The following is a 15514-nucleotide window of genomic DNA, read 5'->3' as shown; positions in this document are numbered from 1 at the left end:
TTTTTTTTCTCCAATTTTTTATTAGATGGGACCTCTGTAGACTTTCAAACATTGTTTCTATTCCCATAATTCCTGTGTTTGAAGTTTTTCTTCTGAGTGTTTTTGGGGTTTTTTGTTTGTTTGGTTTTGTTTTTGTTTTGTTTTGTTTTGTTTTGTTTTGTTTTGTTTTGTTTTTGAGACAGGGTTTCTCTCTATAGCTCTAGCTGTTCTGGAACTCACTCTGTAGACCAGGCTGGCCTCGAACTCAGAAATTTGTCTGCCTTGGCCCCCCAAGTGCTGGGATTAAAGGTATGCACCACCACTGCCAGGCTGTTTTTGTTTTTATTTTTAATGGAATGCCTGTGTAGTCTTGGTTATCCTGGAACTCTCTCTGCAGACCAAGCTTCCCCTCCACTCAGAGATTTGCCTCCCTCTGCCTCCCAAGTGCTGGGATTAAAGGCATGCACCACTCTGCCTAGCTTGATTTTGCTGTGTCTCAAATATGTACTCCTGTTTTCTGTCTGGAGAAAATATCTCAAAAAGGAGCACCCATCTATAACATCGACTGGCTTTTCTTTCAGGTAACAACTGTTTGAGAAGGTCTAACTTTTGTGCGACTGTTGGGAAAACCATTTTTTCTATTTTGATTGGGATTTTTTTTTGTTAATATTTGGCATGCTGAGCTAATGATTAAAATGCCCCTTTCACTCCTAAGCTAAAAATTAAATGTATTATTATATAGTCTACTAGCCTAAGAAATTTCAAGTCCTTTATTGTCTTCTATCACAATATTCAGTTCAATTCTCATATAAACTAATGTCAGTTCGTATGCTAGCCTTCACTTTAGCAAATCCCTTTTACTGAATACATTAAGATTGTTGACTTATAGTGTAAATAGTTTTTATATCTTTCAGACATAAGTTAAATTAGTCAGATTATAATGATGAATCTAAAAGTAAAATATGTTCTGGATGAGCAAGGACTGAGACTGTGAACATCCCTAAGGACAGAAGTGAGGCTGTGGCTTGATAGTGTACTGCTTAGATAGTGCCCCCAAAGCAAGATAAACAAACGCAATTAAAGTCTTGCTGTCATCAAGACTCTAAGACTGACCACTAAATTCCTTTAAGAAACTTTTCATATCCACTTGATATTCCCGTTAAAAGTGCCAGCTAAAATGAGAATATTTGTTCTGATGAACAGGACTGACTTTGCCACTGAAAAGAGGCTGGCCTTCATACCATCAGAACCACATATGCACACGATTATAGACCCTGCTGGTTACCAGGTTAGAGTAAAAGCTTTGAGAACAGTCTACATCCTTGTGCGTCTCTGTGAGTTTTATTTACTTCTTTCTCTGTTTATTTCACACACACACACACACACACACACACACACACACACACACACACTCACATACAGAGAGGAATACTTGTTTTGTTCTCTTTCATGTTTGAGTCAAATAACCACATGCAACCTTGGAAAAAACATTCCTGCCTCTTTTTCAATAGCAACCTTTTTATTTTCTTTAAATTTATTTTTCTGCTTCTGTGCGCACACAAGCTATAGCATGCGTATGAAGGCCAGATAGGAACTTCCAGAGTGTGGTTCCATCCTTCCACCGTTAGGTTCACGGTCAGGTCATCAAGCTTGATGGTCAGTGCATTTATCTCCTCAGCTATCTGGGAGACCCTTAAGCTGCATCTTTAACAGCAAATATATGGTACCATTAGTCATGGAAGATTCAACCTGTGAAGCAATAAACAAGGAAACAGATAAAAAAGAAATGATTATGTTTTGAGAGCCATGACAGTTAGCTCTGGGCACTGTGTCCACGGAAGTCACTAATCATCCCATGGACTTGTGGTTCTGCTGTTACAGGGCATCTGGCTTACCAGGGCTCTGTTAATCCATCCCCAGGTGTCCTCACCAATAAATGGCTGTTCTATTATGTGAGGAAACACCTGTCTGTGGAGTTGTTTTCTACTTGTCTGTAATGAAATGGGCAAAAGAGGCCAAAGGGGGTTATGGAGGTGAGAGTAGAGGACCAACTGCAAAGTCCTTTGCCTTTCCACTCTTAGACAAGAGACTTATGTGAATGTTATTTCTTTCAGAATCCACCAAATATTGAGTAGTTCCCACTTTTCTTATTTGTTATCCCAAACTGTCAGTATCATTTGTCTCATTTAGGAGCCCCCTTTCCCTGGCATCTTTTGGTGTTATGCTTTGGGTCACAGAAGGTCATACCAATGGGCAGGCACATAAGGCAAATAGACAGAGCAAAGCAGGAAGCAACCATGGGTTGTATTGTTCTAAAGTAAATATAGCTAATGGGATTTTTAGTGTTTAAAGTGTTACCACATGATTAGCCAGTTTCCTCTATTGCACCTCAGAATTAAACCTCGTTCTAGACCGGGGAAAGTAGTTGATAGGCAATCTGTTGATAAATAATGAAATTGCTTAGGCTAAAAATTAAAAGTCTGCCTTTAAAAATTCCCTTGTGAAACACTCTCATTTCAATTCAGAGCTCATTGAAGTGGATCTTTAAAAACTTGATTCTCAATTTTGCTCTATGTGTTAAGATTAAGCAGGGTCTGCATATAATGTAAAATGTTTAGAAAGAGCAATAGAGAGGGATGAGGGCACTGGAGATGGTTCCGTGGGTTGAGGTGCTTGCTGTACCTGCATGAAACCCTGCACTATAATCCCCAGTTCCTAAGTGAAAACCCAAGCATAGCTGGGTACCTACAGTCCCAATACTGTAGTGGCCCAGACAAGGTGCCTGCGGCTTCCTGACTATCATCCTAGCTCTGCATTCAGTGAGAGATCCTGTGACAAGGGAATAAATAAGGCACACATGCACACATGTGCACACACACACACACACACACACACACATACACACATTATATAACAACAATTAATGAAACTTGAAAGAGTACAGAGAGGTATATGGGAGAGTTTGGAGGGAGGAAAGGGAAGCTGGAAATAATTCATTTACATTATAATCGTAAAAGGAATAATTGTTCTCCATGTTACTTTTTTGACCATTCTTTTACATATGGTAGAAATGTTTTTAACATTGAAATGTCACCATCTTTAGCTTGCCTGGATCTAGTGAAATTAGTGATATCACCTAAATCCACTGATACAGATTCAAAATGGCAACTTATCTTTCTTATTTAACTCGTGAAAGAGGAAATAAAAACTAACCGGAACAGAATGCCTTCAGTGAAAATAACACAAATCTTAACTAATGATCTCTTTGTTTTTACCCCTCCAGGAGTCTTTTTTTTTTTTTTTTTTTTTTTTTTTTGGTTTTTCGAGACAGGGTTTCTCTGTATAGCTCTGGCTGTCCTGGAACTCACTTTGTAGACCAGGCTACCGCCTTTGCCTCCCGAGTGCTGGGATTAAAGGTGTGCACCACCACGTCTGGCTACAGGAGTCATTTTTTATGTACCCATCATTATCCTCTGTATGAGGACTTGAGAAGCAATGTTGGGCTCACCAGCACAGAGTTAACAAAATTTCTGGTAACTCACTTTAAAAAAATATCAACAATATTAACTGTTCGACTATTGAAGCAATGGTGTAGTCTAGGGTTGTCTGTGTTGAATGAATTCACTCCCTTTATCTTAGTAGGAGTGGGGGCTAGGCATGAGGTCCGTGGTGGGCTTGTGCTGAGGTCTGGTCTGTTGCTATGTATTATAAGGCTAAATTCTGTACCTGAACATTTCTCACATGTGCAGGCTGTTATTATGCCAACGTTGTTCCTTGGTTTAAAAGTATTGGTTAAATAAAATTGGCTTTAGCCAATGACTGGTGGGATTAGAGGTAAGAACGTTTGGAGTTACCTGGTTGGGGTAGAGAAGAGTGAGAGGAAAGACCAGGAGGAGAAGGAGGAGTAAATGGAGGAGAGGAGCCACCATGAGGGGAGATGGACCATTAGCATGTAGCCAGGAGAAACAGGAAGTACCTAGGGCAGACCACTGGGAAGGTAGCCAGGTAAACAATTCAAAAAGTAGATTAGGAAGTACCCCCCAATAACTGTCAAAACCAAATAAAATAGCCATAACGTGAGTCTCATTTATTTTTAAGCTACTTGGAGATAAGTTTAAATTGGTTCTACTACTAGCTTGAGCTATTCTATTGTTTAAAACATCAAGGCATAAGAATTTGTGAAATGGTTTCAGGATTTTGATTTCTGATGAGAAATATATTGTCTGTGTGTGTTTACATATTCTGAATATTCTAAATGTACTAGAAAAGGAAATTAATTAGCTGCTGATGTTGTTCTACTATTTCACTCATAAAGAAGGAGAGTAGAAGTTGTTTATCAGGTTTAGGAGTTCTCTGGTGGAATTTTGGGGATCACTTAAGTATACTACCAATCAGTAGACTTCCTCTACTCAAAGGTTAAAAAGGCTGAGAAAGAAACTAGGGAAACAATACCCTTCACAATAGTCACAAACAATATAAAATACTGTGGTGTGACTCTAGCCAAGCAAGTGAAAGATCTGGATGATAAGAACTTCAAATCTCTGAAGAAAGAAATCAAAGATCTCAGAAGAGGGAAAGATTTCCCATGTTCATGGAATGGCATGATTAACAGTAAAAAGGGCCATCTTGCCAAAAGCAGTCTACAGATTCAATGCAATCCTCATCAAAATTCCAACTCTATTCTTCATAGAATTAGAAAGAGCAATTTGCAAATTCATTTGGAATAACAAAAAACCCAGGATAAAGAAAACTATTTTCAACAATAACAGAAATTCTGGGGGAATCACCATCCCTTACCTCAAGCTGTATTACAGAGCAGTGGTGATAAAAACGGCATGGTGTTGATACAGAGACAGGCAGGAAGATCAATGGAATAGAATTGAAAACCCAAAAATGAACCCACACACCTATGATCACTTGATCTTTGACAAAGGAGCTAAAACCATCCAGTGGAACAAAGACAACATTTTCAACAAATGGTGCTAGTTCAACTGGAGGTCAACATATAGAAGAATGCAAACTGATCCATTCTTATCTCCTAGTACAAAGTTCAAGTCCAAGTGGATCAAGGACCTCCACATCAAACCAGATTCACTGAAATCTATAGAAAAGAAAGTGTGGGAAAACCTCAAACACATGGGCACAGGAAAAAAGTTCCTGAACAGAACACCAATAGCTTATGCTCTAAGATCAAGAATCGACAAATGGAACCTCATAAAATTGCAAAGCTTCTGTAAGGCAATAGGACAAAACAGCAACCAACAGATTGGTAAAAAGGTCTTTACTGATCCTGTATCTGATAGAGGGCTAATATCCAATATATGCAAAGAACTCAAGAAGTTGGACTCCAGAGAATAAAATGACCCTATTAAAAATGGGTTACAGAGAGAGATAAACAAAGAATTCTCAACTGAGGAGTATTGAATGGCTGAGAATCACCTAAAGAAATGTTCAACATCCTTAGTCATCAGGGAAATGCAAATCAAAACAACCCTGAGATTCCACCTCACACCAGTCAGAATGGCTAAGATCAAAATTCGGGTGACAGCAGATGCTGGGGAGGATATGGAGAAAGAGGAACACTCCCCCATTGCTGGTGGGATTGCAAGCTGGTACGATCACTCTGGAAATCAGTTTGGCAATTCCTCAGAAACCACTCCTGGGCATATACCCAGAAGATGCTACAACATGTAATAAGGACACATGCTCCACTATGTTCATAGCAACCTTATTTATAATAGCCAAAAGCTGGAAATAACCCAGATGTCTTTCAACAGAGGACTGGATACAGAAAACGTAGTACACAATGCAGTACTACTCAGCTATTAAAAACAATGACTTCATGAAATTCTTAGTCAAATGGATGGAACTAGAAAATATCCTGAGTGAGGTAACCCAATCACAAAAGAACACATATGGTATGCACTCACTGACAAGTGGATATTATTCCAGAAATTAGGAATACCCAAGGTATGATTCGCAGATCACATGAAGCTCAAGAAGAAGGAAGACCAAAATGTGGGTGCTTCAGTCCTTCTTAGAAAAGGGAACAAAATACTCATGGGAGGAAATATGGAGACAAAGTGTGGAGCAGAGACTGAAGGAAAAGCCATCCAAAGACTGACTCACCTGGTGACCCATCCCATATACAGCCACCAAACATAGACACTATTGTGGATACCAAGAAGTGCTTGCTGACAGGAGCCCAATATAGTTGTCTCCTCAGAGGCTCTGCCAGAGCCTGACAAATACAGAGGTGGATACTCAAAGCCAACCATTGGACTGAGCACAAGATCACCAAAGGGGTCCCCAATGGAAGAGTTAGAGGAAGGATTGAATGAGCTGAAGGGGTTTGCAACCCCATAGCAAGAACAATATCAACCAACCAACCCCCCTAGACCTTCCAGGGACTAAACCACCAACCAAGGAGTACACATGGAAGGACCCATGGCTCCAGCTGCATACTTACCAGAGGATGGCCTTGTCAGACATCAATGGGAGGACAGACCTTTGGTCCTGAGAAGGCTTGATGCCCCAGTATAGGGGAATGCCAGAACAGAGAAGTGGGTGTGGGTGGCTTAATGAGCAGGAGGAGGGGGTGGAGGTGTAAGAGGTCGTTTTCAGAGGGGAAACCAGGAAAGGGGATAACATTTGAAATGTAGATGAAGAAATTATCTAATAAAAAAAGAAGGGAAGTAGATCTTACAGGATATAGGGAAAACTATAACTTAGTGGGAGGGTATTCTCAGTTCTAGGTTTTAATTGTGTGCTACTTATAAACTTGCAAGCCAGTCCATTTCTGTTTTGTTGACCAAAACCAGGGACTCCTAAGGACATAGACACAGGCCACTTTTGCCTGCAGCGTAGGAAGCAGCCTGAGAAACAGTAGTTACATGTTGCGTTCCCCGCCATGACTCAACATATGTCCATAGGTTTGATAGAGAGCTTTGCATCATAGCTATAGAACGCCGAGTAATATATAACAAACAGTAAGCAAGCCTAGTGGTGGTGATTGCTGTGTGCCTGATTGGTTGATTGGTTGCTTGCTTGGTTGGTAATCACTTGTGTAGGAGAATACACCTACCATATCACTCAAAACAGGTTGACAGTTCATGTATATCCTAGAGACATTGACAGCCACTCCCACTCTGAGGCTTATAAGCTAAAATCATTTTATCCTTTCGAAGGTGTCTTTCCTGAGAACCCCTATATGGTCATAATCTCTTGGTAGACATACCAAGGCAATAGGTATGTCTACCAATTTCTCAGCAATAGGCTTCAGGCTCTGAGTAATCCCAGTTTTCTCTGATTCCCAAAACATATGGTAAAGTGTGTAAGCCAGTGGTTTCAGGGACATTTCAGACTTAATACTCAGTGGGTGCCCCCTTCCCTGGGCAGGAGAACAGTGGGGTATGCACTGCAGGTTCCTGTTGGGGTGAAGTTGGGAAACTTCACTTCTGGCCCTGCTCAGATTGGAGATGGCTTTTCTGTCCCACAAGTCTGTCACTTTATGTTGTATAAACAGGCGATTAAGTATGATTCCCTGGGCTGAAAGTAAAGCCAAAGAGATGAGTGAGTTCTCCACTTCACAAAAGGCCACCTCTGCCATGTAGGGCGAGCCAGGCTCTGCTTGGTGAACAAAAGTTCTGGACTGAGGTGAGCGGGTAAGCCCGAGTCCAGTAAATTAGATGTTGTCTATTTTTAGAAGGTGTAACCCAGTAAATGGTTCATGGGCAATTGCATGTGTGCTTCATAGTAAGACAGAGTAAGCCAGTAAAAGTTACTCCCAATGACCAGGAGAGGGCACCTAGCACAAGTGAATGAGGTAATCCTCCAACACCAGCTTCAAAGACTCCTCTTCCAGTACTCTCTACACTTCAGTAATTCATTTCTTTTCTGTGTGCTGTACTCTTCATGGGAATCCCCTGATGTCCCAAGTACATTTAACAATGATGTTTCTTATGTAGACAATTGCAGAATTAATTTTATAAAGTTGGCTAAAATCAACACAGTAGAAGGGGGTCAAATAAATAATTGAAACACTTTTTTTCTAACTTAAGGAGTTTTTAAATTTTTTTCTTTTTTAATTCCACTTCTCTGCATGTCTGGTCAGGTTTAATTTCTAACCCTGTACTCAGAGAAGTCATCCCTAAGTATCCCTAAATAAGGAGAAGATGTTATAAAATGAAATGAGACATGATGTTTTATATTTCCCAGAAAAGAAGAAACTTAAATCCTATGTACTTCCTTGCAAGCCCAAGGTAACATAAACAATACACTGGCCAGCCATGTTCTTCAGGCATATAATTCTCTTTCTTCCTAAAGTGGACACTCCCTGGGAAAATACAAATAACTTCTCATTTCAAAGCCCTTCGACACAAAAAGAAAGTAGGCCACTTTGACCAGAGCCGAAAATAATCTTTTCCAAGCAGGCTGACTGAACGACTCATCATCCAAGGGAGAAATATATACCGAGAGTTTTTACTCCTTGCATTTGTTTCATTTTCAAATACTTTTTGTAGCCATGAAGGAAAAAAAAAAAAATATATATATATACACACACACATTTATATTTATGGATGATGTCTCAAAACAAAAATATCAAATATTCCATTTCAGCTCAAAGTGGCTCCCCGTATCCAGTAGTTTAGAAATAATGAAACTGTAGCAGAGAGTGGCTGAGCCACCCATGGGAGAGCAAGGACTGCTTTCACTCTGGGGTCCTAACTCCACTCCTGTGGCACTAGCTGTGCACTGAAGAGTGAGCTTCAGACTTCTGACTTTCTGTTCCACTAAAGATGAAAAACCATGCCTACAATCTGAGGAGACTGTGGGTTTGATTTGCATCACAGTAACTCTAGCCAGCTGCAGTCCAGGAATCTATTTCACATTCAAAGACCAAGCGTTTTGCTCCTGGCTGACAATTTGCATTCCACATCACTCTCAGTAATAACCAATACCATCAATAAGTAGCTGCGAGATGCTATTGTTCTCTTCAATACCTCCCAAGATGGATTTTACCATCACCATCTCACAGAAGAAAAGACCGAAGAGAGCTTGGAGAGATTATCCACAAATACACAGAGATACATAACAAAGCAGAATTTATGCCCGTGGTAACTGCCCCTAAGTCCATGCCACATCCACCAGTACTTATTTGCACAAATTCTTTTACCAACATGAACACAAAGGAGTTTATTATATTATATAGTCACCATAACCACCTTCCTGTTCTCTATTTCAATTTGGATCAGAAAGGAGCTACAAAGTACATTAATTATTTAGGGTCCCTAAGAAGGATGTTAAAATTTACAATTCATAACTGTAAATGGCAAGCTATACTAATATATACTAGGCTGAGGATACATTATAGCATATGTTTTTATAAGACCTTGTAATTGATAAAATATTGGTAGCAGGAAATATCTTTTAAAAGGCACCAACCCTCGCTAAGGCCAGCTACTCTCTGGCCTCGATGGTCGATGGTCTCACCGCCTCCACAACTAGCCCCATGCAGAGATCGCCCATCTTGCTATTCTTTTGCTGCGGATTGCAATCCAGTAAAATCAAAACTCTAGAGACTTGATATAAATCAGTCAGATTTATATTAGTAAATTCTCAACCCACAAATCACCAGCACAATGGACTCAAAACTCAATTGATATAAACACAAGCAACACGCCTAGATGGGGCAAATGTACCCTTCTTGTTATTTAATCATCTAAGAAATCCCCAATACTTATTGCTCCCAGGACTGTGTGGTTCTGGCTCCTCTTCCTCTCCTTCCCGTCTTCTCTGTCCCTCTGTACTCTCTTCTCTAAAATCTCAGCTGGACTTCGTTTTTCACTGCCCAATCACGGGCTCTCACCTTATCTTGTGCCTGCCCTCACCTGCATATAACAGCAATCCACAAATATTAGAACCTTGCTGCTGGGTATAACACTTGATCAAATAATCAAGTTCCTAAAACAATAATATGCATTTATCTACAATAAAAAACATATTAAAGAAAGTTGAAGTCTATTTTCTCTGAAATATCTATATGCCACAATCAGATTCCTTCTCACACCATTTTAAACAGTTTCCTAAACTTTAAGTTCAAAGTCACACAAAATAGATGGTAGCTTATTTTAAAAGAATTAGGTATCCAAAATTTCAGAAACACATAAATTTTTTTCGACTATTTGCCAGCTTTCTGAGAGCCATCAGTGCCACAATAACAGACCAGGTTTTTCCAAGTGTCACTGGCCTCCTGAGCCATTCCTGGCAGGCTTCAAGACTGGAAGAACTTTGGGGGAAACACCTGAAAAACGAACAGATAAACAAGACAGAGTTCTGGAGCTCCACACCAAGTCAGAGTGGTCCCCCTGGATCCTTCCCTCCTTCTAGTTTACAGCAGAGTGTTACAGCCTCGTCTATAGTCTTTATAAGTCTTAGCAGAGGTGGCTGTGTGGTCAGTGTGTGAATGTGCTAGGCAGAAATGGAGGGCAGGCATTCCCTGGGTTTCTGTCTCTCATTTCCATGTGAACCTAGATGTCGGTGTACCAGGCAAACGTGAGGGTAGGCATCCCTGGATGTCTCCTCATCTCCTTGTCAGCCAGGATAAAGCCCTGATCTTCTTGCCCCAAGTAGTCCAAGAGGGCTCCAGCTAGGAAGAAGGGTGAGAACCCACATCCCCTTTGATCAGTCTCCGCTGTGACATCAGGTGACCTCTGTGCCTTCAGAGAGGAGGCTACTGCGTCTTTCTTATTCTGCCGTTGCCAGCTCCGAAGTGACAGTGAGGGAGTGGGCTATGGAGAAATGGGAGAAATGGGTCCTAGGAAGACACAGCTCAGGTCACTTGAGGAGCAGATTCCCCAGTCCTATTATAATCCATTGCTTCCCAGCGTGCTTAGCTCCCAGGTCCCAGACCCCTGAGAACCCTAGGCTGCAAACTTTCTTTTGCTCGACTTGGGAATGTTGTCTCAACTAGAATTAGTGTTCACTGGCTCTGGAATTGAAAATCACTTCACTTCTCTGAGGCCAGTTTACTTATGTACATAAGAAGGTTATGATAGGTTTTGGATTTTGTTTTGTTTGGTTTTTTTCTTTGTTTTGTTTTATTCTCTCTCTTTCTCTCTCTCTCTCTCTGGTGTTTTTTTTTTCCATTTTGTTTTTTTCTTATTTCATGGAGTGTTATGTGCATAGTGCTTAGCATGTTGCTGAAGTTCTGAACAAACCACTTCCCATTATTTCCTTTTTTACTATTTTAAGATGTTCACATGGGGTTTCCCCAATGACTATATATACATTGTCTTCACATGATCATGGATGTTGCATCAACCAGATTGACCCGAGGCATCACAAGAAAACCACTAAGAGTTTAACCCTCAGGAGGCATTGCTAAAGAGGTCATAAACACAGATGGAATGCCAGCAGGTCATCTCTGATAATCTTAAGGAGACAGCATCCCGTAGTGTAGTGGTTTAAATGAGAAAGGTCCCCCATAGGCTCATTTTGTTAGTCCCTATTTGTGAGTACATTTTAGGGAAGTGAAGCCTTGCTGGAGAAGTTTATCACTAGGGAGGACAGACTTTGAGGGAGCTCTCTGTCTGTGTCTCTGTCTCTCTCTCCTCCTCTGTCTCTTTCCCCTCCCTCCTCCTTTGTTCTCTCTCTCTTTCTCTCCCTTTCTCTCTCTCTCTCTCCTCTCACCTTCCTATCTGTGGATTTGAAAAAATGTAACCAGATAGTCTGCTGATGATATCAGAAAATCAGCTGCTGACCTTCTGCTACGCTGACTCCCATTACTGCTGACCTTGTTAATTAACCTTTCCCATCATGGTGGACTCTACACCTTTAGATCTTAAGTCAAAATAAACCTCTTTTCCTCTCAGTCGCTTTTGCTCATGGAATTTTATCACAGCATCAAAAGGGTTACTAGAGAATACAGTCCTTAAAGCCATTTTATAATATGGAAGGGGCAGAAAGTTTCAACTTTCTCTTCATATTGAAAAGCCTGGCAGATTTTTGATGCAGGAAAAAAAAAAACCCATAAACATGCTGAAAAGAAATTATGGAAGAAAGTTTTCTACTTTCAAAATAGCACTGCCTTTCTAAAGCCAATAAACAAAATAAGAGATTGTTTAAAAGATAAAGTTGCTCACTAAAAACAGAGAAGTGAAATTTAACTTCTTCCCAGAAATAAAGGATCATACAAAAACAAAAACAAAAAGCCCAATCCACACAACAAAACCCTTGCTCCCTTAAGTCAAATAGAAAGGATTAAACAGTTCAGGAGACAGAAATGCTGAACACTTAGGAGTGGGGAAACAGATTTTATGTATATATATATATATATATATATATATATATATATATATATATATACAAATAAGTTTATTTTATATATATATATACACACACACACATATGTGTGTGTGTGTGTGTGTGTGAAGATGCCCACAATAGAGTTCCCTTTATCAGACTGATAAAGATCAAAATATCTGTGAACACCCTTATACAAGGACCAATCAGAAAGAAAGAGTGGTTAATGTGAACAGGAGCCAGAAATCACCCTTTCCGAAGGCAGTTTGATAGTAGGTAGCAAGTTTCAAATATACAACATATCTTTTTACTAAAATGCCATTTCTAGGACTTTATCTTGCATCTGTGTGCATGAGTTCAAAGCTATAGGAATAAGGACATACACTGAGGTGTTGCCTGCAACACATTGGAAAGAACTTGGGGCTATGTTAACAGGGCTTGTTTTATAGATGGGGCTTAATATAGTTAATGGACACTGTAGGAGTTAGGAAAAACTGCAAAAGTTCTTGATTTTAGTTAATATGTAATGATTGTCAAGATTAGGAGATAGACATATTAATAGAAAAGAGATATTGGTAATCGAAGTCCTAATTATTTTTAGGATAATTTTATATGCTTGTGTGTGTTGTATATATATATATATATATATATATATATATATATATATATATATATAGAGAGAGAGAGAGAGAGAGAGAGAGAGAGAGAGAATAATATACAAGATATTGGTAACAGCCTCCCAGGGTTCTCTAGTGTCTGAGTCTGATGGACAGTGGGAAAAGTGGCACAGAAAGCTTGGATTCATAGTTCCTGTCTTCTACATCATGACAGCCCTAAGCCATGCTGAACTCCTTCCAATCCAGACCCATATATAAGCAGATCACCGGTTAAGACAAGAGTTCATTTCCTATTGCGATATCAGCTCACAGTGTGGTGATTTGAATGAAGCTTGCTGCTCAGTCTGTGGTGTTATTTGGGGAATTTTAGGGAGTGTGGCCTTCCTGGAGAAAGTATGTCACTGAAGGCCGGCTTGAAGAGTTATAGACAGTGGTTCTCAACCTCCCTAATGCTGCCATCCTCAATACAGCTCCTCATGTTGTGGTGAGCCCCAGCCATAAAGTTATTTTCATTGCTACTTTGTAACTGTAGTTTTGCTACTGTTGTGGATCATAATGTAAATATGTGATATGCAGGCTATCTGATACATGACTCTGTGAAAGGATTATCTGACCCTCAAATAGGTTGCGACCCACAGGTTGAGAACTGCTGGTTTAAAACTCTCACACCACTTCCCGTTCATTCTCTGTGCTTCCTGCTCACCCTTGAGATGTGAGCTCCCAGCTTCCTGCCCTGGTCACTATGCCTGCTGGTTGCTGCATTGCTTTCCTGCCATGATGGACGCATCTCTCTGGAACCCTGAGTCAAAATAAACTCGTTATTCTATAAGTTGTGTTGGTCACAGTGTTTCATCTGAGCATTAGAAAAGTAACAAATGCATGCAGAGAGCTGATTTGTACTCATCTCATAAATATCATCTTCAAGTCTAAATTGACTCTGAGGTGGCTCAGTGCTAGAGCATTTGCCCAGCAGATATACGGCCTGGGGTTTAATCTCAGAATGACTGAAATAAGTCGACAGACAGACACATACTACATATACACACACAGAGACACAGACACTCACACACACAGAGACAGACAGACAGACAGTCAGACACACACACAAGAGCCATTCCACTCTAGGATATAAGATGCTTCCACTTTGTTCCATGGTGAGGCATGTGGTAACATCTGTAATCTGCAGACCCACACAGGAATTTCTTTTGCTCTAGAGCATCTTTACTTTTTTCCCCCAGGGCTTTAAAGGGTAAATCATTTTCTTTCCAGCTGTAGCTCTGGCATCTGGGAAAAGATTTTTACTTACGAGTTTGGAAGAGTGCTGTATAGGGTAAAACCAAGAGAAATCAGCACTATATCAGCAAAGATCCCTGACTAAAGAGAGGTGAGTCTGTCACGAAGCATGGAAAAGACTGCTTCTGCCAACATCCAACCTACACTGTGACTCAGAAAGGCAGATGATCACAGTCTGAATTTTTGTTCAATGGGCTCACCGTGTCCTCAAACTGTGACATGGCACTTTTCACCCCATCTGTATTTTCCATGGGCATTCCATTCCAGGTAAATGCTGGTAATGGCTTAAGTACTTCCCCACCAGCTGGCAATGATTACTATCACCCATTGTTTAGTGGGACACAAGATCCTCAACTTATCTCAAAACTTTACCGTCAGTCTGGATTCAATTACAGATCAGAGAAGAATAAAGTATTTTAAACACAAAAATGATTTAAATCAAAGAATAAGATTTTTATAAGAGACACTAAAAGCCATGCAGGACTGGAGTCTAGCTTATACCCCAGAATAATTACAGAGAGATTCTGTAATGTTGGCCCATGGAGGAAGTTGCTACTTTAACCACAGTTGGGGGAGGGTGGAATCTGAAAGCTGTTTTTGGGACTGTTGCCTTGTTCTGTGTGTTTAACTTCAGCCCAAGTCCTGGAAGATACACCCCCGAGCTCCCGAGTCGATCTCCACCTGGCTTTGCTCTATATTTTAGATGCACTGAACTATCAAATACTTCCCCAAACCACGCTTACAGTGGAAACCCCAGCTCCTCCTGTGTCTCAGCAGTCAGCAGAACCTGAAGGGCAACTTCTGCCTTGCTTCATTTGCGAGTCATGTGTCCTCGACATGATTACAGTGCCCAATTCTTGAATTCTAGTGTCAGCCCAAGTCCAAGAGGAATAGATTGCAGCAGTTCCTTCTTGCCTGTGGTTCAGGAACATTCTCACGGTTGCCACATCCACCCTAAAAATCTCAAGACAAAATTCAAACAAGGTTGAAATGAATGATCTCACTTATTCTTGAATTTATAATAAATGTGGTTTCTGGAAACTGCCTGCTTACAAAATTTAGGCCTGATTTTAAATGCTATAGATGAAAAAAACATCTGTTTGACTAATGTTTTAAATTTTGTTATGTTTGCCTGAATATTTTTATTCATATTGACTGAAAAAGAAGGCATTCTGGTTTGATACAATTACTCTCCGAAATAATAAGACTAAAGTGCCTTAATATGGGAAAGAAGAAAATAGAGGCGATTTTAGAGACACATGACATATATGCAAATGGACCAATTTAAGTACAGACATGAGATCTGTACAACCTCCTATGAC

The 15514-nt window shown here is 40.2% G+C and overlaps 1 long non-coding RNA gene across 1 annotated transcript; it reads right to left on the bottom strand.

Moving 5' to 3' along the window:
• Positions 1-1485: 1485 nt before the first annotated feature.
• On the bottom strand, positions 1486-15196 carry Gm41724. Its single transcript, XR_001782505.1, has 2 exons — positions 14936-15196; positions 1486-1728 (listed from the first exon to the last, which is right to left on the bottom strand). It is a non-coding gene; the product is annotated as a predicted gene, 41724 (long non-coding RNA).
• Between the last annotated feature and the right edge of the window lie 318 nt (positions 15197-15514).

This window comes from Mus musculus, chromosome 18, assembly GCF_000001635.26.
Source record: "Mus musculus strain C57BL/6J chromosome 18, GRCm38.p6 C57BL/6J".
NCBI classification, from domain to species: domain Eukaryota; kingdom Metazoa; phylum Chordata; class Mammalia; order Rodentia; family Muridae; genus Mus; species Mus musculus.
The sequence above is the reverse complement of the archived record's forward strand: the minus strand, read 5'-3'. Positions and strand labels throughout refer to the sequence as shown.